This window comes from Dendrobates tinctorius, unplaced genomic scaffold (genome assembly GCF_039654945.1).
Source record: "Dendrobates tinctorius isolate UK_male_01 unplaced genomic scaffold, ASM3965494v1 ptg000028l, whole genome shotgun sequence".
Classification (NCBI taxonomy): Eukaryota; Metazoa; Chordata; class Amphibia; order Anura; family Dendrobatidae; genus Dendrobates; species Dendrobates tinctorius.
This window is the reverse complement of record NW_027361696.1, coordinates 97,910,209-97,933,328: the sequence shown is the minus strand read 5'-3', so window position 1 is coordinate 97,933,328 and position 23,120 is coordinate 97,910,209. Positions and strand designations below refer to the sequence as shown.

The window sequence follows — 23,120 nt, the reverse complement described above, 5'->3', positions numbered from 1 at the left end:
CACGGCTACTGCTAGTTGTGTTGTTACGATCAATCCGCTGAGTTACCAACCTCTCTGGTTTCCTGGTGGCTTAGCCTGTTCCTGCCATCCTCCTCGGTGACCCATTCATAACAGTGCCCGTAACAAGAGACAAAGCCACTGGGTCTCCTGACTTGAGTCAGCTGCCTTAGGGTATGTTCACACTGGGTGCTTTTGCTGCGTTTTTTATGTTAATTTTCAGTTGCTTTTTATAGTACCAGGAAAGCCTATGAGATTTCAGAAATCTTATGCACACACATTGTTTTTTTGTGTCATCAGGATTTTGTGCTTTGCTGCTTTTTTTGGACAGAGCATGTCACTTCTTTCAGCATTTTTGCAGCATTTTTCACCCATTGTCTTGAATGGGTGATGAAAAAAGCTGCAAAAACGCAGCAAAAATGGAGGTATCATGAATTTCAGCGTTTTCTTCTGCAGAATAGACATGGACATTAGCATGGAAAAAGTCTAAAAAATGCACCAATAACGCACCAAAAATGCACCTAAATCCGCGTTTTTGCTGCAGCTTCTTTCCTGCCAAGAAATCAGGTTATGCTGCAGAAAAAAGTGCAGCAAAAACGCCCAGTGTGAACTTACCCTTATAGGAATCGAAAAAAGGAAGGAGGCCCTAGAAATGGTTTCCCAAGTGACTCCTAGAAAATGGTCCCTGAAAAATGGGCAGTACACATGGCTGTCCATTATATTTTTGCAGACCCTTTGATTTCAATGCATGCACTTGGTCTGTAAATTGGACCAGATTAGGAGATACCTCTGTAGTTTTTATGCATAGCTACAGTCTGCAAATAAAGATGAACATATGAATAGCCCTATAAAATATAACATTTTAGTGTGTGAAAAAACATGGACAAGCATACACAGATGAAAAACTTTGATGTCGGAATAAGGCCCATACATCTCCGGAAGCACAAAGAGTTACGAAGTCTGAAATCGGACATGCTTGATAGACATGTCTCCCGACCATCATGTTTCCGGGGCCAGTGTCAGACTAAAGAACAATGGGCCCACCAGAGGATATGATTTTGAGGGCCCACCTTTCTCCCCCACTTAAGAGTCCCATACCAGCTGCAAGATTTGCACTATGAACTCTCCTGAAGGAGAAGGTAGGGCCCACCGGAGGATTCTCCGGTGGGCCATTCCAACCCTGTCCAGGGCCACCGTACACAAGTGTCAGATGAACACGCCGATATTGGTGGGTTCAGTTGACATTAGTCTAATGTGTATGGGAGCTTAACAATGAAGATTACATTTTAATTTGCTTAACAGCCAAACATCTGCACAGCTTACAGTAGAGTAAAGGGCCCTTTACACATAGCGATATTGCTAAAGCGTCACTGATTTTGTGATGCAGCAGCGATATCGCTAGCGATATCGCTACATGTGATACTTACCTACGACCGGCTCCCCCGCTGGCTATCGCTGATCGCGCGAGATCGGCCTGGTCCATTTCTCGTCGTCGGCTTCCTGCTGGCACCGACGAGTGAGACATGGACGCGGGCGGAAGAAGACATCATCGCTGCGTCTGAAAGGTAAGTACGACCGCCGACCGCTGCTGCGTCGCTGGTGAGATCTGCCTGTGTGGCAGCTCACTAGCGACCACTTAGTGATGCACCAGCGATCCTGACCGGGTCGTATCGTGGTCGGGATCGCTGGTGCATCGCTAAATGTAATGGGGCATTAAGAGTGAACGTGAACGGGAATGGAGAAAATAAGTGGCAAATAGGTCATTTCTGTATGGAAGGTGGATTAGTGCTGTTTCATTGGACCTGGCATTATACCTTTCTCTGATAAATTAGAGAGAGTTGCAAATACTTTTCGTCCATCAGAATTGCATGTGAGAGTTTTGTTCTTGCCCTTGCACGGTGCATGCTCTGACTTGAGATTAATCCCTGTAGAGTTTTTCTTATTTCCTATTCTGCCTATCTTTCATCTTTAGCACAGGGCTAAGCAGATGGATGTGAATTCAAAGTTTTCTGATCTTTAGCACAAGTTATAGAGGGTTATCTTTAGCAGTCTATCTTTCTGCTGGCAGCTCTCCCTTGGCGATGAAGGATTACCACCACAGCTGTCTCTCCCCAAAATGATGCAGTGCTGCGCTCCTCCTTGTGACAGCCTCACTTAATCTTAATGTCCGTTCTCTAAGCTCAGTCACACTGGGAACAGCCAATCAGCATCAGATGCCACTAGGATGGACCCTGCAGCTCGGCCCCTGAGTCTTTTACCTTCGAAAACCCATTAATCAACATCATGCAGGCCCTGCCTATGGCTCCTTTGTCTAAAAAACGCATTCAAACAAAGCTATGGGTGAATGTCAGCCTGCAGCACCAGCAATCTGAAGCTAGGAGCCTGCAAGTGCAATACAGCAGAGAAGGTCAAGCAACATTTGGTTAACAACTGACAAAGTGCTGGCTACTGAAAGTTATTTCTTGTCACCCGAGCATGCATATATATGGGGGGTACAGATCGATGTCACCCAAGCATGCATATATATGGGGGGTACAGATCGATGTCCCCCGAGCGTGCATATGTATGGGGGGTAGAGATCGATGTCACCTAAGCGTGCATATGTAGGGGGGTAGAGATTGCTGTCATCCAAGCATGCATATGCATGGGGGGTAAAGATCGATGTCAACGAGCGTGCATATGTATGGGGGGTAAAGATCGATGTCACCCGAGCGTTCATATGTATGGGGGGTAGAGATCGATGTCACCCAAGCCTGCAAATGTAGGGGGGTAGAGATTGATGTCACCCGAGCATGCATATGTAGGGGGGTAGAGATTGATGTCCCCCGAGCGTGCATATGTAGGGGGGTAGAAATTGATGTCCCCCGAGCATGCATATGTATGGGGGGTAGAGATCGATGTCACCTAAGCGTGCATATGTAGGGGGGTAGAGATTGATGTCACCCAAGCATGCATATGCATGGGGGGTAAAGATCGATGTCCCCCGAGCGTGCATATGTATGGGGGGTAAAGATCGATGTCACCCGAGTGTTCATATGTATGGGGGGTAGAGATCGATGTCACCAGAGCGTGCATATGCATGGGGGGTAATGATCAATGTCAACCGAACATGCATATGTATGGGGGGTACAGATCAATGCCACCCGAGCGTGCATATGCATGGGGGGTAGAGATCGATGTCACCCAAGTGTGCATATGTAGGGGGGTAGAGATTGATGTCATCCGAGTGTGCATATGCATGGGGGGTAAAGATCGATGTCAACCGAACATGCATATGTATGGGGGGGTACAGATCGATGTCACCCGAGCGTGCATATGCATGGGGGGTGTAAATCGATGTCACCCGATCGTGCATATGTATGGGGAGTACAGATCGATGTCACCTGAGTGTGCATATGTATGGTGGGTACAGATTGATGTCACACGAGCGTGAATATGTATGGGGGGTACAGATCGATATCACCCGAGCATGCATATATATGGAGGGTACAGATCGATGTCACCCAAGCGTGCATATGTATGGGGGGTACAGATCAATGTCACACGAGCGTGCATATGTATGGGGGTACAGATCAATGTCACACGAGTGTGAATATGTATGGGGGGTACAGATCGATATCACCCGAGCGTGCATATGTATGGAGGGTACAGATCGATGTCACCCAAGCGTGCATATGTATGGGGGGGTACAGATTGATGTCACCCGAGCGTGCATATGTATGAGGGGTAGAGATCGATGTCACCCGAGCGTGCATATGTATGGGGGGGTAGAGATCAATGTCCGACAAAGAGCATTTGTTTTCCAGGCTCTCCCAGTCCTGCAGGGAGTCCTGGTAGGATAGATTACAGTGGTCAGTCCGGGTGAGAATATTGAAACCAAGTTCTTATCTGTAGAAAACGACGACCGTGAAAGTTACATCTGGACAAGTGGTCAAACAGCCAGAAGAGGAAACAGAAAATTAAAAAATGAATTACAAAAGGTTTACATCAGCAATGGCGTCAATCAGCTGGTTAATGAATTTGTAATCCTTTTTTACCTGATACATTCTATCTCATTCTGTGGCAAATATTGAGGGAAAATGGATTGGGCTTATTGGATTTCAACATGTTTAATCGTTAGTTTCTCTTTATCGAAAGCGACATGCTTGCCCCACCGGGCCGAGAAGCCATGTATACAGTTAGGTGGTTGGAAACAGCCAAGGCTGAATATAGCTGAGCCATCAAATATTGCAAGTGTATGGCAATATGTGCCTCATGAGAGTCTCTCTAATGCTTATGATAAAACTGTGGTGGAAAAAGAGAAGATGGAAGTGACTCCGCCATTGCTCTGCTTGTATAGTTACATGTCCTCGCTCAGGACAGCAGATGTGTGGAGTCACTGCTATCAGTAGCACATCAGGGTGTGTGGCCGTTGTTCTTTCTCTGCCTGCATGTAGTATGATTACCATTGTTAAATCGCTAATTGTTTTACTTTGTGCCTTTTCCCTAATTTCTTGAAATTGTAGTGGGAAATCGCTACTTGTAAGAGGCAGACCCAATAAAGGAATAAATTACGATCAGAGTTTACAAAACAAATGTAACCTAGTTACATTTCTTTCGTGGGGGGGGAGAGGCATGCAAAATCTTTATTTTCGCTTACATTTGCAATTTTATTGCTGAAGCACGGTTATTTCTTACTTATGCAACATTAAAATGTATAAGAAATCCTCCCGTGTGCTATATCCAGCAACTACTCTAGATTTATAACACCCAATTTGAGGAAAAGAAAAAAAACATGCACGTAAAACTGATTTAAATCACAGATTACTCAGTGTAACAGGAGCAAGGGACTCTGGCAAGCCATAAGTGGAGCAAGAATATATTTATCTGTGCAGCAGGGTTATTGTGCACTGCGCTGGTGCTTCTGATTTTAACCTATAAATCTTAGATTAGCACATACAATTCAGCTCATTCTCCTTTAGAAGAGTGACAATGATAATACAAGGAAAAAAAAAGCGCTCAGGTGCGTGTATGTGTATGTGTAAGAATAGTGCAATGTAGTGACAAGAGAAATAATATACTCCCTCCACCATTAAACATACCTACATTTTTATACAATCTTACAAAGCAGAGATACAACTTACAAGTCAGAGAACCGCACTGTGTAGTTCATTACTATAGTTTCCAGGTGTAGAAAACATTCTAGTGGGAGCAGCCTCAGTACCAGTCAAGCGGGCGGACGTTGGGGCTGCGGTCAGCCTGCTATAAGCATACAGCGAGAGTACTGTAATCACTGATCCTTCTCGGGCAACCTATTCTGCAGCGTGCGTGCTAAGTAAGATGTCAGTCAGTGGGTGTGATTAGGGTGTGCTCACTTTGTAGGTAGCGCTAACAGCTCGGACTTCTTGGCTGTGACTGAGAAGCTGCAGGGAGAATATAACTTAATTTCCTCTCTGCAGCCCAGCATCAAGATAGACTGACACTTATGTTTAAAACAGTATTTACATGCAAATAGGGATTATGTCTACAGGTAAATAGTATTTTGTCTAAAAAGAGCTTACAAAAGGCAAAAATGGCAGGAGCGGGCGCGGCTGTGAAAAGATTGCAAGCTTTGAAAATGTTATTGAGGAGCCAAATATTACAAATAGACTACCTCAAGTAAAATGGCAGGGGTGGGAGCGGCAAAGGGAATCACACAGCTGTAGATATAACAAAAAGTATATAAAGGTTTAAAAAATTTAAAAAAAAAAAAGTGAAAAAAAAAATGTACCTTGCAAAGGTTATTCAAATTCCAGATGGTAGAAATTACAGATGAAGCGCAGTTGTGACTCCGACAGGATCCAAAACCAGCCCCACACGATACTATCCTCGCAACAACGCACAAAGGACTAGAAACAGAACGTTGGTTTATCCACTAAGCACGCTGGAACAATGGATGGGGGCGCACTAGACGTTTTCATTTATTGCTGAGGTGATGTTGTGGCCACCAATCGGAGTAGAGGGGCGTTACAAAAGAAACCTAGTCCCGCCTGTGCCGCTGTCATATATTAGTCACCAACGAGGTCGCCCGTCGTTCACAAAAGGGGTCAAACACAACGATTCAGGGTCACCAGCGGGACGCCAACGATCAAAATACGGTCCTGAACGTTCATGCACGATCAGCGACATTGCAGCAGGGGCCACGTCGCCGCTACATGTCACACGCATCGACATCGCCAGCGATGTCACTGCTGCGTCATAAAATCGGTGTCATTTTAGAGATATCGCTAGAGATCTCGTTTAGTGTGACATACCCTTAACATGTTCCCTTGAAATCCCCTGTCACACCGGTGTCAATGACCTAATGTTTCAGCAGTGATCTTTATTGACATTGTTGCACCAACGATTGACATTGATATGTTATTGGAGAACTGATGTAAACAGAGCTCAATGGAGGACCAAGGAACAACCTGCTCATGTTGATGCGGTAGGAAATGTAATCATTTATTTTAAGTGAATGGCAGTAAAGGTAGTTATTAGGCTGTTACGACTCAAAAACATGTTCTACTTTTTGTCTCCCAGACACACCACCATGCTTGTCCATAAACTGTGTCTTGTATTGGAAATTGTTGGTTTGGGAGGGGCTTTTTACTTAAATGAGAACAGGTTTCAAATCAAATAAACACAGTGGACCCTTTTTTCCTCTTCTAAATGGAAAGTTCTTTGACAGAGTGGGTCAGCGTGCACTGTCTCTTCAAACCAAGTGCAGGTGCTCGGTGCACCATGGTGTGGCTAAACATTTAAGTGCACCTTCCCACCTATGTGTTTTCCATCTATCTCCACTCCCCTTCTTTGATTGACAGCTCTGGCTTATAGAGACAGAGAAGGGTGGAGGTAAAATTATTGGCCTCGCCATGATGCACCGAGCGCCTGCACTTGGTGAGAACAGTCACTTTGCGCTGAAGGAGTCCCTGTAACATGGCTATATAAGCTATAAATATACATAATCTAAATCATATTTCTTAATTTGCTAAGAACTGGAACTGCTGTTCCTTGTTGAAAAAGCCAGATATTTGCATTAAATCAGAATTATTTTGTTGACTATTAGGTACAGAAAAAACTTTAATAGATGCAAATTGTATTATCTTCCATTCAGGCTCTTGTTCCTCATTATCGGCCACCAATAAACAAGCAAGCTTGAAGGAGTTTTCTGTTAAAGTCTTTGCTGCTGCTCCCGATGTCAGTGCTGCAGCCAATCAGTGACCTCAGTGGCTCATCCCAAGTAGACTGCATGATCCTCTTGGAGCTCGCTGATATACAGCACGGCATTCAGCACTGCAGCCAATCAGTGACCTCAGTGGCTCATCCCAAGTAGACTGCATGAGCCTCTCGGAGCTCGCTGATATACAGCACGGCATTCAGCACTGCAGCCAATCAGTGACCTCAGTGGCTCATCCCAAGTAGACTGCATGAGCCTCTCGGAGCTCGCTGATATACAGCACGGCATTCAGCGCTGCAGACAATAACAGGCACTGGGAGCAGCTTCAGAGACAAATTGCATCCAGGGATAGGGTTTTCTGAAAACGGGAAACTTTTTTAAAATAATTCTCTGCAGCAAATTGTCCTGTGCTGCCAAAAACGTGCACACAGAAAGATCAGATTGACAATCTTTCTGTGCACATGGAAGCGATTGCTTAGGCCTCTTTCACACTTCCATTTTTTTGGTCAGTTGCAATCCAAGAAAAATGCAAAAGATGGATCTGTTTCCGTTGTGACACAACGTATGCCACCGGACCGTTCTTTTGACGGATCCGCTGAAGTCGGAAATTTAAAGGAACCGCAGCCTGGAAAAGAGAGACAGAGAGATTTTTTTCTGCTGCCAGAATGGGATTTGGGGTTAAATTTCTGTCAAGGAACTTCTTCTGGGCATGCTCAGTGTAAAAAAGCGGATCCGTGCAGACAAAAAACGTTTCATTGTCCATCCACTCAAGTCAGCGGACACCAAAATTTTGGCAGATCCGTCAAAAAACGGATCCAACGGATAATAATAATACATTTTATTTCTATAGCGCCGACATATTCCGCAGCACTTTACATTTACATCCGTCAAAATCCGCCGCTAATGCAAGTCAATGGGAAAAAACGGATCCGCCAAAAAAATGGTGGATCCGTTTTTTTGCAAAACGGCGGATTTTGACTGATGGAAACAAACGGAAATGTGAAACAGGGCTTAACAGACCATGGTCAGCCCCTCTAAACTGTCCCTGCATTTCTAAACAAAACCAGCAATTAGACAAACTTTTCTAACTTACAGTTAAAATTAGCGTGATATCCCCATTCATTAAGTATAAAATGTTCTACCTCCTTGACATAAACACTTTATTTTGTGTTAATTATGGGTTTGTTATAGTCTCCATTCATTTCGGAGAACAATTCTGAATTCTGCTGGTTTCCTGCCACCAGAGAACATTGCTTCATAGGACCTCACATGACAGTTACACAGCTGAAACCGCAATGTTAGATCACATTTCTGACAGCTAAACTAAACCACTTTTTTCTAATGGCAATTTGTATATTTGTGAAAATAAGTGTGCAAATCAATGGAGTGACTATATCTAATGTAGCTAGGCTTATATAGGCACATTTCTGCACACAATGAGTGCGATTTGCCAATGTAACATGTCGATTGTCGCATGAATGAGGACTGAATGATCATTCTGTCTCCACATAGTTTGCATATTGTGCTTCCAATGTGATGTGTGCCTGACTACGTACTGCGAACAGTGCTGATTTTTTTATCCATCGAGTCAGCCATAGAATGACTGGTGTTGTGTTTAGACAGGCCATTGATCACAAGTATTCTTATGAAGACTTGGGCGATTATCAGCCAATGAATAGGGGCCTATAGGGTGCTTTAACATGTACAGATATTGGGACTATTTCTTTCCAATCAGACTAATATTGCAGGAACTTGGATAAATCGGAATGTATAAATGGCTGGTTGATCTGTCCCATCTGCCAAAAAACTGATCTAATGTCAAGAAAGAATGGACATCCACAATGATCATAGGGTACAAATGGCATAGGAAAGATATGTCAAAGAATACTCTATAATAGAGAATAGGGAAGCTTACTTTGCAACAATCGCTACAAATGAGGAAGATGAGAGTTGGCTCACATGTATTACCATTTCTTTCAAATTGAAAATCAGTCTAATTGGTTAGAAATCTAGGCTCATTTAAAAGGGTTTCCAGGCTCTAGGAAAATCTCTGCTTTCATTCTATGTATTCCCAACACAAGTGGGTGACCATGCGACAGCAAAAGTGCCATTACCATAGCTGTTGTCACATGCAGACTAGACTGACATCCACTTATGTAAATGAAACATTGATTCGGCAATTTGCAGTCGTACAAAGCAACGGCTGAAATTTGTCTATCGCCCAGAAAATCCCTTTAATCAGCAGAATGAATATTCATAGGAAAGTTTGCTCTCCATCGTTGCCTGATATGACAGTAGACTTGTGCTGACTGAGCTATGGGCAGCAGGAATCAGATACTAGCTGGATTATTGCTGTTAGGTACGTTTTACTGAGAAAAGCTGTGGCGGGGGCAATACAAAGTTGTCTGGAGCCTAAAAAAATCACATATCAGTTAAATCCCATACTCCTATGGTTCCCTGCCAACCTTTGTACACATGGCAGTATTAATGACATGTCTAATTGGCATGTGACCACTGCAAACAATCAATTAGCATTCCCCCCTAAGGGCAAAGTACTGTAGTGTGCATGCATCGGCTTTACTTCCGAGTCATTGGCGCTCTTTCGTCTTTCCCGATGCATGTGCACTAGAGTACTATGTTCTGCCCTCGGCAGGGCAGATAGAAGTGTGCAAGCACAGGAGCGCAATAGAGGACACTGTGTGGATGATGCAGGATCCACACGAAGCAGGGAGGGTGAATATAGGAAAGAGAAGGGGTGCTGGATCAAGAACAGAAACTCCCATCAGATGGGACCTCCCCGTCTGTAAGTAATAATAAAAGGTGGTGTTTGGAATCTGCAGATCTATGGACTTTTTTTAATTCCATATTTTTATAGCTCAGACTTTTGTAAATTTAGCAATACCAAATATCTTGATTTTTCATTTTGCTTATTTTTAACAAAAGAAGAGTGATATCCCAACTCATTCTATGGCACACTCTAATTGTCTCTCTTCCAGCCATAGAATCGGAAACTGCATTGTCAGGACATATCTTATCCATTTGGTCACCTGATGAACACAGCGTGAACCGGGGTTGAAAATGTGTCTAGACATGAGTTTATACATATTAAAGGGCTATAAGTCTGCATAAGATAAGTATGGTTTTTACTTTATACTGTTTAAGGAATATTTTTTAATGAATGGGGATATCACTCTCCTTTTGCTTATGTATTCTCTGGGGATGAGTGTAGGCCATTGGTAAATGTCTAATAGACTGTCTCAGGGATATTGTTAGATAATTTGATACATATATATATACATATATATATATATATATATATATATATATATATATATATATATATAATTTTTTAACTGTTTATCTGGTATTCCTTTGTGAGAATTGTTCCTGATATACAGTGACTAGTGAAAGTATTCACCCCCTTGGCTTTATTTACCTATTTTGCTACATTACAACTTGTGTTTAAATATTTTTGTAATCAGAATTGTGTGTGATTCATCAGCACTAAATAGTCTAAATTGGCATGTGCATATGTATTCACCACTTTTGCGATGAAGCCCCTAAAGATTTCTGGTGCAAGCAGTTACCTTCATAATTCACATGCTTAGTGAAAGGAAGTCCACCTGTGTGCAGTCTAAGTGTCACAGTGTCTGTCAGTATATACACACCTTTTCTGAAAGGCCAAAGAGGACGCAACACCATTCAACAACAGGCACCACTTACCAAGCAACACCATGAAGACCAAGGAGATCTCCAAACAAATCAGGGACTAAGTTGTGGAGAAGGACAAGTCAGGGTTGAGTTATGAAAAAAAACTCTGATTATCCCCCAGAGAACCATCAAATCCATTAGAATCAAAAGAAAAGAACATGGTACCACAACAAATCTGCCAAGAGAGAGCAACCCAACAAAACTCCCAGCCCAGCTAAGGAGGGCATTAATCAAAGAGGCAGCACAGAGAAGACCAGAGGTAACTCTGAAAGACTGCAGAGTTCCAAGCAGAAACTAGAGTATCTGTCCACACGACCACAATAAGCCATACTTTGTATAAAGGGGGTCTTTATGGAAGAGTGGGCAGAATGAAGCCTTTACTTACACACAAAAATTGTAAGGCTTCTTTTGAGTTTGCCAAAAGAGAAATGGAAGAGGAAGGTGCTGTGGTCGGATGAGACCAAAATTGAACTTTTTATCCACCAAGGTAAATGCTGTGTCTGGCACCAAACCAACACAGCTCATCACCCTAAAAGCACCAACCCCACAGAGAAACATGGTGGTGGCAGTATTGTTATGTGAGGATGTTTTTCAGAAGCAGGGACTGGGAAAATGGTCTGAGTCTAGGGGAATATGGATGGTGCAAAATACAGATATAATCTTGAGCAAAACATGCTTCAGTCTGTCAGCAATTTGTGACTTCAACAGAGTTCACGTTTCAACAAGTTTAAGGGAAAATGTGTAAATGTTTTGGAGTTGCCTAGTCAAATCCCAGAAATTAATCAAATTGAGAATCTGGGGTTAGACTTAAAGGTTGCTGTTCACCAGCAGAGACCATCTAACTTGAAAGAGATGGGGTAGTTCTGCATTGAGAAATAGGTAAAAATCCTATGGCAAGAAGTGGAAAGCTCATAGAGACTTATCCAAAGAGTAGGTAGTCACAGGAACACTCTCCGTTTAAGTTTTCAATCGGTTTATTAAAAAACCCACTGTATAAACCAGTCCAAAATTATGTAAACACACAGCCCTTCCCACATAACAAGAAAAACAAACTAGCATACAGTACAGTCTATGTGGTTGCGGGGATCCGTCCACTCAGGTAAAAAAGAACAAGATTCAGCTTTCTTTAACACGAACACAGCTCTGGAAATGTCATCTCAAGACACAACAAACACTGAATGAGTCCAATGGCTCAGCATATACCTTCTGGACCACTCTCTGTGGTGGAAATATGGTGAACTGCCTCCCACACTCTCTTCAGATGTCCACAAAAACCCAGCACTTAATAAGGTTGATTAATCCTTCTCAACACATAGTGTGCTGGAGTATTTTTCCAAGTTCACATCATTGAGGCAAACATCCTTAGTGACACATCTCTCCCCTCCAGTATTTTACCAGTGACCTTCTCATGATATGTAGATATATATATATATATATATATATATATATATACACACACACTTATGCATATATATATATATATATATATATATATATATATATAGAGAGAGAGAGAGAGAGAGAGAGAGAGAGCCTTGCAAAAGTATTTGGCCCCCTGGAACTTTTCAACCTTTTCCCACATATTATGCTTCAAACATAAAGATACCAATTGTAAAAATTGTAAATTTTTGGTGAAGAATTAACAACAAGTGGGACACAATTGTGAAGTTGAACAAAATTTATTGGTTATTTTAAATTTTTTGTGTAAAGTCAAAAACTGAGGTTGTGGACAGGTGTCTTTTATACTGATAACAAGTTCAAACAGGTGCCATTAATACAGGTAATGAGCGGAGGATAGAGGAGCCTCTTAAGACCCCATTACATGCAACGATATTGAGAACGAAATCGTTGCTACGGCACCAGTTTGGTGACATTGCAGTGATGTCGAAACGACATTGTTGCATGTGACACATAGCAAAGATCAACGATCAGTTGGCTGATCGTTAATCGTTGCCTAATGGTCTGGGCCATAAATCTATCGTTGGTCTCCCACTGGTCAGCACACATCGCTTAGTGTGACAGCGAGAGACCAACAATCAGCGAGCTCCCAGCGCCATACAGCAGACGCTGGGAGCTGGTATCCAGGGTAAACAGCAGGTAACTAAGAGCCGCGCGGCGCTTAGATACCCGCTGCTTAGCTTGGATACCAGCGTGCTCGCTGGTCCTGATCACTGGTGAGTCTGCCTATGTGACAGCTCACCAGCGATCAGTTAACTATGTCCCAGTGATCCCATCCACGCCAGATCTTTGGTGGGATCGCTGGGACATTGAAGCGTGTAATGGGGCCTTTAAAGAAGAAATTAAGGTCTGTGAGATCTAGAAATCTTTCACATTTTTAGGTGACCAAATATTTATTTTGCACCATAATTTGAAAAAATAAATCTTGCCAAATCAGACAAGGTGATTTTCTGGATTTGTTTTCTCATTTGACTCTTCATAGTTGTGGTCTACCTATGATGTCAATTACAGGCCTCTCATCTTTTCAAGTGGGCGAACTTGCACAATTGGTGCTGACTACTTTTTTTCCCCACTGTGTACACACATATATATATATATATATATATATATATATATATATATATACACACACACACACACACTATTCTATGATATCAAGTGTTCAGCTGTGGAGGAGGTTCTTCAGAATTTATTATTCAACTTTAAAACCTTTAATCAAACATTTCACATTTGTGAAAAAAATTGACATATGAAAAAGGATCAGAATAATTAAAAGTAAAAAAAAAAATTAATAGTTGCACTATTTTCCGAGACCCTTTATGTTTTTTATTTTTACGTCAATGGAGAAGTGTTAAAGCATGTTTTTTTACATGATAAACTGATGTTTCTACTCTTGTGCGGTATTGAAAATGTTTTGATCGCTTTTTTAGGTATGTGAAGTGAGTGAAATAAAACAATCCTGGCATTTTGATTATTTTTCTGTTTATGGTATTTATGTTATATTTTGATAGACTGGACTTTTACAAATGTGATAATACCAACTATTTATTTTTTTATTTCTCTAAATATAATACGGGAGAACGAAAGTTAATCAAATTTTGTTACAAAACTTTTTTTTTGCTGTATATATTTTTTTTATTATTTTTTACTTTATTTTTAAGTTATCCGAAACGTGTTGTATCTCCTTTGTTAACCTATTAAATAAAAAAATATGAAATATCATCTTTGGATGTGAGTCCTGGGAAGCGCTGCCATTCGTGGGCTGGATGTGCCTTTCTTGTTTTGCTGGTGGATGTAGACCTTTAGGTATGTGGAGCTTCCAAAGTTTGTTTGTTTTTTCAATCTCTTAATTTAATTTTATTTGGGACAAGGTGGGGGTGGGTATTCAAATTTTAGTTATTTTTTTGTTTTACATTTTTTTTCTTTAGTTTTTCAGGACTATTGCAACCTCTGCTCACTGAGCTCTGCAATATCAGTGTTAAGCCTCATTCTGAAGTCTGAAGCATGGAAATCTAAATGAGGCTTTACTGCTATGTCTGCAAAGTGCATCAGAAAAGATGACTTTTTCAATGGTTACGTGTTACCTTTAATGTCTCGCTTACAGAAACCAACATTAATGCGAGCCTGTCACTATTATAGAATGCTGTAGATAAGCCCTGAAAGGCAGAAGTTGCAACTCGTATGGTCAAACCTTGTGACAAGTTCCCTTTAAAGATTAAGTATTTATAAGATAATACATGGTCCCCTCTTGACTACTCTAGCACTGGGTGTCCTCTAATATCTTCCATGGATGTGCCACCATCTGTCACATTTTGTGGATTTGTCCTAAAGTTAAAAGATTATGGATTTGTGTGTATAACTTTATTCAATCACCTCTACTAATTTGATGAAAGGCCCATTGCAAACTCTCCTTAATAAGCAAATTCTTCAAATACCATCTAAAACTCATGCCCTCAAAATATCCTGCTCCTTGAAGGCTATAGTTTTACCATTTAATTTACTTAAACATAAATACCATAAATGTGGATAGTGGTCAATAAACATTTGTCTACTGTATATTGATTATTGAAAAAGTTTTAAAAATTTCAAAAATTGAGCACACTAGGCAGCCCAGGGTCAATTTTTCTTCTGGGCTCTGATGTTTCTGGGCAGGTCATTTCTCCACAAGTTTGACCACTTCTATTGTGTCGGTCCTCAATTTCTAAGTAAAGGTCTGTGATTAACGTGTTCTTCACTTCTTGTCTTGTATAATCCTTGTTAATTTATTTCTGCTCTGTTTTTTAATCATGGTTTGATCTGACACATCTTAAATAGGGGTAGAGACAGAAAACATATCTTACTTGTTTGCGTTTCCTGGGAGATGGTTTCTCAACAAATTAGGGTGGACATTGCCCCATGCTATCCACCATTCTATGTATTTTTCCTGACTTTATTACATTATAGTTTGCCAAGTTCCCATGCTTTACTAGGATATTGTTGGCTTTACGCGATTTAATCTACACAATAGTATAATCATAAGTTATGGATGCGTTTTGATGGACATGTTACAAAATACAATAAAATTTTGAAACAGAAAAATAATGATTTATTAACATCAATGAGAATGACCTTCCAGTTACCTTGTTGTGACAGTGCTAGAAGTGGATGAGGGTTATGGGTTGTCTGAGAACAGGCAAGTCATTATATTTAACTGTCTAGAAAAAACCTTTTTGTGAGTGCTGTAGACAGCTTTTCCTAGACTGTGCTTATGTGAAAAAATACACGATAAATTGCTCAAAATCACCATAAACTTTACAATAGCCCATCCCCAATGGACAGTAAGGATTCAGTAAAGATCACAGCAGCAGAATATATACAGTATACAGTGTCAGACAGAAGAACATTGGGGCCACCGGAGGAATTGATTCTGAGGGCCCACCTTTCTCCCCCACTGAAGAGCCCCATAGCAACTACAAGGTTTGCACTATGAATTCTCTTGAAGGAGAGGCCAGGGCCCACCGGAGGATTCTCCGGTTCTCTGGTGGGCCAGTCCAACCCTGACAGTATATACACACATGCACACATTATCTCATATATCTCTATGTTCCTTGTGTAAGGCCTCTTTCACACTTCCATTTTTGACAATCAGTCAAGATCCGCCAATTTTGAAAAAAAATGGATCCGCCATTTTTCTTTGCGGATCCGTTTTTTTCCCATTGACTTTCATTATTGGCGGATCCTGACTGATTGCCGTCCGTTGCATCCTTTTTTTGAGGATCCGCCACGATGCTAGTGTCCGTGAACATCCTCAAAGATTTCCAAATGGAGCTTGCAACGTTTTTTCCTTCGGCGGATCCTCCAGACACTGATTAACCCCAAATTCTGTCTGGGTGCCGGGGTGCCGGAGAAGAAGGAGAAAAAAAAAAATTCTCTATCTCTCTCTCTCTCTCTCTCCTTCCCAGCCAGCGATTCCTTTAAATGTCGTCCTTTTCAGGATCCGTCTGAAAACGGATCCTGTGCCATCCGTTCACATCAGTTGGGAACGGATCCGCTTGTTCGCCTTTTTGGCGGATTATAACTGATGCAAGAAACTGAAGTGTGAAAGAGGCCTAATACTTTAAATGAGATTTTTTTCTATTGACGTTGTTGAAGGAGGAGAGCAGGAGTTATGTCATATGCTGTAATATAATGGAAACACAAGCTAATTAACTCAATTTACAGGCAGTTAATGAAGCAAGTGGATTAAGTCATTATACGTGTCCACACCTGTGCTGCAGGTGACACATACACTTTTCTCTGTAGCATGCTTGGTTGAGCTACATCCTCGGAGGATTCTAACAGCTTTATTGCTCCACCTGAGCCCAAAACCGTTACGTTTATGGGTGTTAACGAACATCATGTTAGCTGTAGACAACACATCATTTCTGTCTGATAAGTAGCATCAAGTGTAATGAGTTAGTATTAATGCAAATTAAATTATTTCTATATCGCCAACACACAATTTGGTCCAGAAATATTTGGACAGTGACACAAGCTTTGACATTGTAGCTATTTACTAAAACATAGTCAAGATACATTTATACATTGAATATGAGCTTAAAGTGCAGACTCTCAGCTTCAGGGCCCATACTCATCTGTGTTAAAAACATCGGATTGCTTTCTGTCTAGTGTTAGTTAATGATTCTGTGATCATCTGTGATTTTTTTTCTCAGCTCGGATTGGACTGAGAAAAAAACTGCAGCATGCTGAGAATGGATGCGTATATGGGACAAGACTCGGCAATGCAAGCCAATGGGTGATTGGCACAACCATCTCATCGGAAACCCGACATTTCATCAGCCGAATACAGTAAATTTGCAGCCCGAACCATCAGAATAGAAAAGATATATAGTGTGACAGTCACTGGTGAAGTGATAGAGGGGAGATACATGTCACTGCGCATGATCTCATCAGTGATGTAAAACCAGAAGTTTTCTCCAGCACACTGCGTATTGGGACGGTTAATATAAAGTTATATAATGGGCTGGTTTTAGTGTTTATATAATGAGCTGCTTTTAGTGTACATTCATAGAGCAGGAGGGAGAATGTCCACATATCTCCTCCTGCAGAGCTGACTGAACCTGTGTGATGTCAGAATCGTGATCAATCACATAATGGAGGAATCACAAGGTCTGGGCTTAAATGACTAGCAGAGCTTCCAGTGGTCAAGAGGTGCCTGGAGATATAGGACTTCAGGAAGTTGTGTGCTCTCTCTGAACCAGGGACATTGCTATCTGTTAGCAGGCTGATGCTGCTAGAAAAAGAGACTCTTTCTTTGTTTTGCCCAGAGGGCTGTGTTTACTTTTCCCCAGCTTGGTTTATGCTGCTACAATAAACCAAGCATTTTCCTAAAGAGAGAGTGTTCCAGTTATACCTCTGTGTCCATACGAGTGAGCCGCTCTACCACAATAGATAGAATAAAAAAAAAAAGATGGCATGGGGTCCCCAACATTTTTCTTAACCAGCTGAGGGAAAGCCGACAGCTGGGGGCTGATGTTTAAACTCTGGGAAGGGGGTAATAAACATGGAGCTTCCAAGGCTATTAATATCAGCTCACAGTGGTCTACCTAGCCTTAACTGGTTATTAAAAAAATGATATGGTGCCCCATTATTAATAACCAGTAAAGGCTAGGCAGACAGCTGTGGGCTGATATTAATTGTCTAGGAAGGGGCCATGGATATTGGCTCCATCCCATACTCAGAACATCAGCCCTCAGCTGCAACAGAAATATCACAACCATTACATGCGCCAATTTTGGCATTTAGCCTCTACTCTTCATGCTCGCCCTAGTGCAGTGGCAAGTGGGGTAATAGTATTTGGGTTGAGGCCAGTTTTGCATTGTCAGCTGACATCAAGCCCAGTGGTTAGTAATTGTGAGATGTCTATAACACACCCTCATTACCAACCCCATAGTCAAATGTAAGAAACACAAACACAGAGTAAAGTCCTTTATTTCAAATAAAAACTCCTCGACCCTTTTAGCCATTTATTAATAACGAAATAAAAATTAAAACACTAATTAATCCTCACTTGTCCACAGATAATCCCTATGTGATGTTGTCCCACAAAGAACTCCAGCTCTGCTTTATTTGGATGGTTTGTTGAGCGGTGGCAAGATGCGACCGCTCAGCAAGCCAGCCAGAACATGCTAACACAGCAGCCTGAGAATGCACCTGCAGTGTCTAGCGCTGATGTGAATAAAGTAACTGGAGTTCTTTGCCGATGATCCCTTGTCCCCATTCTGACGTCATTGCTCGCATTGAAAATTCTCATGGTACGAGCAGTGACATCAGTAAGGTGACCAGGGTTCACAAAGTCAGTGGAAGACTATGAAAAATGAGGATAATTGACCTCATGGAGATCAACATCATGCACTGCGGAGACACCATCACGTGTTTCTCAACGCAGTGATTCTAGAGCATTGCCCCCATCCCTTATGGGAAATATGTAAAACATGCAAATCAGAAGCCGCGGAGACACCATCACATGTTTCTCAACGCAAGCAATGACTAACCAGGTCTTTCACCGGGAAGGAACAACCACGGGAAGGGCAGTCTCCAATGAAGGAAACCACCTATGCCAAAACATGGTATCCATCCACAGACAGCTGTTTCGGGGTATTTGCCCCTCATCAGTGAAACTGGCTAGTAGGAGCAATGCCTAGTGGAAGACTATGAAAAATGAGGATGATTGATGAGGGGCAAATACCCCGAAACAACTGTCTGTGGATGGATACCATGTTTTGGCATAGGTGGTTTCCTTCATTGGAGACTGCCCTTCCCGTGGTTGTTCCTTCCCGGTGAAAGACCTGGCTAGTCATTGCTTGCGTTGAGAAACATGTGATGGTGTCTCCGCGGCTTCTGATTTGCATGTTTTACATATTTCCCATAAGGGATGGGGGCAATGCTCTAGAATCACTGCGTTGAGAAACACGTGATGGTGTCTCCGCAGTGCATGATGTTGATCTCCATGAGGTCAATCAACCTCATTTTTCATAGTCTTCCACTAGGCATTGCTCCTACTAGCCAGTTTCCTACTCCACACTGATGAGGGGCAAATACCCCAAAACAGCTGTCTGTGGATGGATACCATGTTTTGGCATAGGTGGTTTCCTTCATTGGAGACTGCCCTTCCCATGGTTGTTCCTTCCCGGTGAAAGACCTGGCTAGTCATTGCTTGCGTTGAGAAACATGTGATGGTGTCTCCGCGGCTTCTGATTTGCATGTTTTACATATTTCCCATAAGGGATGGGGGCAATGCTCTAGAATCACTGCGTTGAGAAACACGTGATGGTGTCTCCGCAGTGCATGATGTTGATCTCCATGAGGTCAATCATCCTCATTTTTCATAGTCTTCCACTAGGCATTGCTCCTACTAGCCAGTTTCCTACTCCACACTGATGAGGGGCAAATACCCCGAAACAGCTGTCTGTGGATGGATACCATGTTTTGGCATAGGTGGTTTCCTTCATTGGAGACTGCCCTTCCCGTGGTTGTTCCTTCCCGGTGAAAGACCTGGCTAGTCATTGCTTGCGTTGAGAAACATGTGATGGTGTCTCCGCGGCTTCCGATTTGCATGTTTCACAAAGTCAGTGGAGTCTCATTTACGAGTCTCCAACACCGTGTTTGAGACTCTTAAATGAGGCTCCACGGACTTTATTTGCATATTTGTATTTCCCAGGGAGCAATGCACCTAGGATTTCACTGATTGAGCGCCTTTGCCGGCTGCCAAAGTGTTTTCTTTGACTGGTTTCCCTGAGGTCAGTGATTGCTTCGTGATGTTGGTCTACTAGGCATTGCTCCCACCTACCCAGAATACTACTCCACACTGATGAGGGGCAACACCCCGAAACAGCTGTCTGTGGATGGATACCTGGCCTTGGTATTTCCCTTGTCATATCTGTAAACTCGTAAAGAGCTGGATATTGACTTAAAGGGCCACTTAATATGGTGGTAATGGTGGTTTCCGAAAGGAGCCACTCCTTGGCTGGGTCCTATCCTGGAGGAAGATCTGGCTAGTCCCGTGTTTGAGACTCTTAACCCCTTCACCCCCAAGGGTGGTTTGCACGTTCATGACTGGGCCAATTTTTACAATTCTGACCACTGTACCTTTATGAGGTCATAACTCTGGAACGCTTCCATGGATCCCGGTGATTCTGACAATGTTTTCTCGAGACATATTGTACTTCATGTTAGTGGTCAAATTTCATTCAAATAACTTGCGTTTATTTGTGAAAAAAACGGAAATTTGGCAAAAATTTTGAAAATTTCGCAATTTTCCAACTTTGAATTTTTATGCCCTTAAATCACAGAGATACGGCACACAAAAAACTTGATAACTAACATTTCCCATATGTTTACTTTACATCAGCACAATTTTGGAACCAAAATTTTTTTTTGTTAGGAAGTTATAAGGGTTAAAAGTTGACCAGCGATTTCTCATTTTTACAACACCATTTTATTTTTAGGACCACATCACATTTGAAGCCACTTTGAGGGGTCTATATGATAGAAAATACCCAAAAGTGACACCATTCTAAAAACTGCACCCCTTAAGGTGCTCAAAACCACATTCAAGAAGTTTATTAACCCTTTAGGTGCGTAACAGGAATTTTTTTGAATATTTAAAAAAAAATGAACATTAACTTTTTTTCACAAAAAAAATAATTCAGGTTCAATTTTTTTTATTTTACCAAGGGTAACAGGAGAAATTGGACTGCAAAAGTTATTGTGCAATTTGTCCTGAGTACGCTGATACCTGATTTGTGGGGGGGAACGACTGTTTCGGCGCATGGCAGAGCTCAGAATGGAAGGAGCGCCGTTTGACTTTTTCAATGCAAAATTGGCTGGAATTCAGATCGGACGCCATGTCACGTTTGGAGAGTCCCTGATGTACCTAAACAGTGGAAACCCCCTACAAGTGACCCCATTTTGGAAACTAGACCCCCCAAGGAACTTATCTAGATATGTGGTGAGAACTTTGAACCCACAAGGGCTTTACAGAAGTTTATAACGTACAGCGGTACAATTAAAAAATCATATTTTTTCCACAAAAATGATCTTTTCACCCCAATTTTTATTTTTCCAAGGGTAACAGGACCGTAAAAGTTATTGTGCAATTTGTCCTGAGTATGTTGATACCCCACATGTGGGGGTAAACCACTATTTGGGCGCATGGCAGAGCTCGGAAGGGAAGCAGCGCCATTTGACGTTTTTGGCTGGAATTGAGATCGGACATCATGTCGCGATTGGAAAACCCCTGATGTACCAAAACAGTGGAAACCCCCCACAAATGACACCAATTTGGAAACTAGACCCCCTAAGGAACTTATCTAGATGTTTGGTGAGAACTTTGAACCCCCCAGTGCTTCACAGAAGTTTATAACGCCCGGGCGTGAAAATAAAAAATTCGTATTTTTTCCACAAACATGATCTTTTAGTCACCATTTTTTTTATTTTCCCAAGGGTAACAGGAGAAATTGGACCCCAAAAGTTTTTGTCCAATTTGTCCTGAGTATGCTGATACCCCATATGTGGGAGAAAACTACTGTATGGGCACACGTCGGGGATTGGAAGGGAAGTAGTGACGTTTTGGAATGCAGACTTTGATGGAATGGTCTGCGGGTGTCATGTTGCCTTTGGAGAGCCCCTAATGTACCTAAACAGTGGAAACACCCACAAATGACCCCATTTTGGAAACGAGAACCCCCTAAGGAACTTATCTAGATGTGTGGTGAGCACTTTGAACCCCCAAGGGCTTCACAAAATTTTATAATGCCCGGGCATGAAAATAAAAAAATCGTATTTTTTCCACAAACATGATCAATTAGTCCCCAATTTTTTCATTTTCCCAAGGGTAACAGGAGAAATTGTACCGCAAAAGTTGTTGTCCAATTTGTCATGAGTACGCTGACACCCCATATGTGGGAGAAAACTACTGTATGGACACACGTCGGGGCTCGGAAGGGAAGCAGTGCCATTTTGGAATGAAGACTTTGATGGAATGGTCTGCGGGTGTCATGTGCGTTTGGAGAGCCCCTGATGTACCTAAACTATTGAAACTCCCCACAAGTGACCCCATTTTGGACACTAGACCCCCTCACGGAACTTATCTAGATGTGTGGTGAGCACTTTGAACCCCCAAGTGCTTCACAGAAGTTTATAACGCTCGGATGTGAAAATAAAAAAATCATTTTTTTTCCACAAAAATGATATTTTTGCCCCCAATTTTTTATTTTCCTAAGGGTAACAGGAGAAATTGGACCCCAAAAATTGTTTTGCAATTTGTCCTGAGTAAGCTGATACCCTACATGTGGGGGTAAAACACTGTTTGGGCGCATGGCAGAGCTTGGAAGGGAAGGAGCACCATATGACTTTTTCAACTCAGAACTGGCTGGAATTGAGATCAGACGCAATGTTGCATTTGGAGAGCCCCTGATGTGCCCAAACAGTGGAAACCCCCAATTCTAACTCCAACCCGAACCCCAACACACCCCTAACCCTAATCTCAGCCCTAACCCTAGCCCTAACCCAAGCCCTAACCCTAACCTTAGCCCTAACCCTAATGGAAAAATGGAAATAAATACATTTTTTAAATTTTATTATTTTTCCCTAACTAAGGGGGTGATAACGGGGGTTTGATTTACTATTTATGGCGGTTTTTATGTTTGGCGGCTGTCGCACGCTAAAAGACGCTTTTTATTGTAAAAATAGTTTTTGCATCACCACATATTGAGAGCTATAATTTTTCCGTATTTTG

General features: G+C 42.0%; 1 protein-coding gene across 1 annotated transcript in view; it reads right to left on the bottom strand.

Annotated features, from left to right (window-relative positions):
• LRMDA (leucine rich melanocyte differentiation associated) overlaps window positions 1-23,120 on the bottom strand; it is a 1,311,384-nt gene that overhangs the window by 941,274 nt on the left and 346,990 nt on the right. The window lies entirely within an intron of this gene.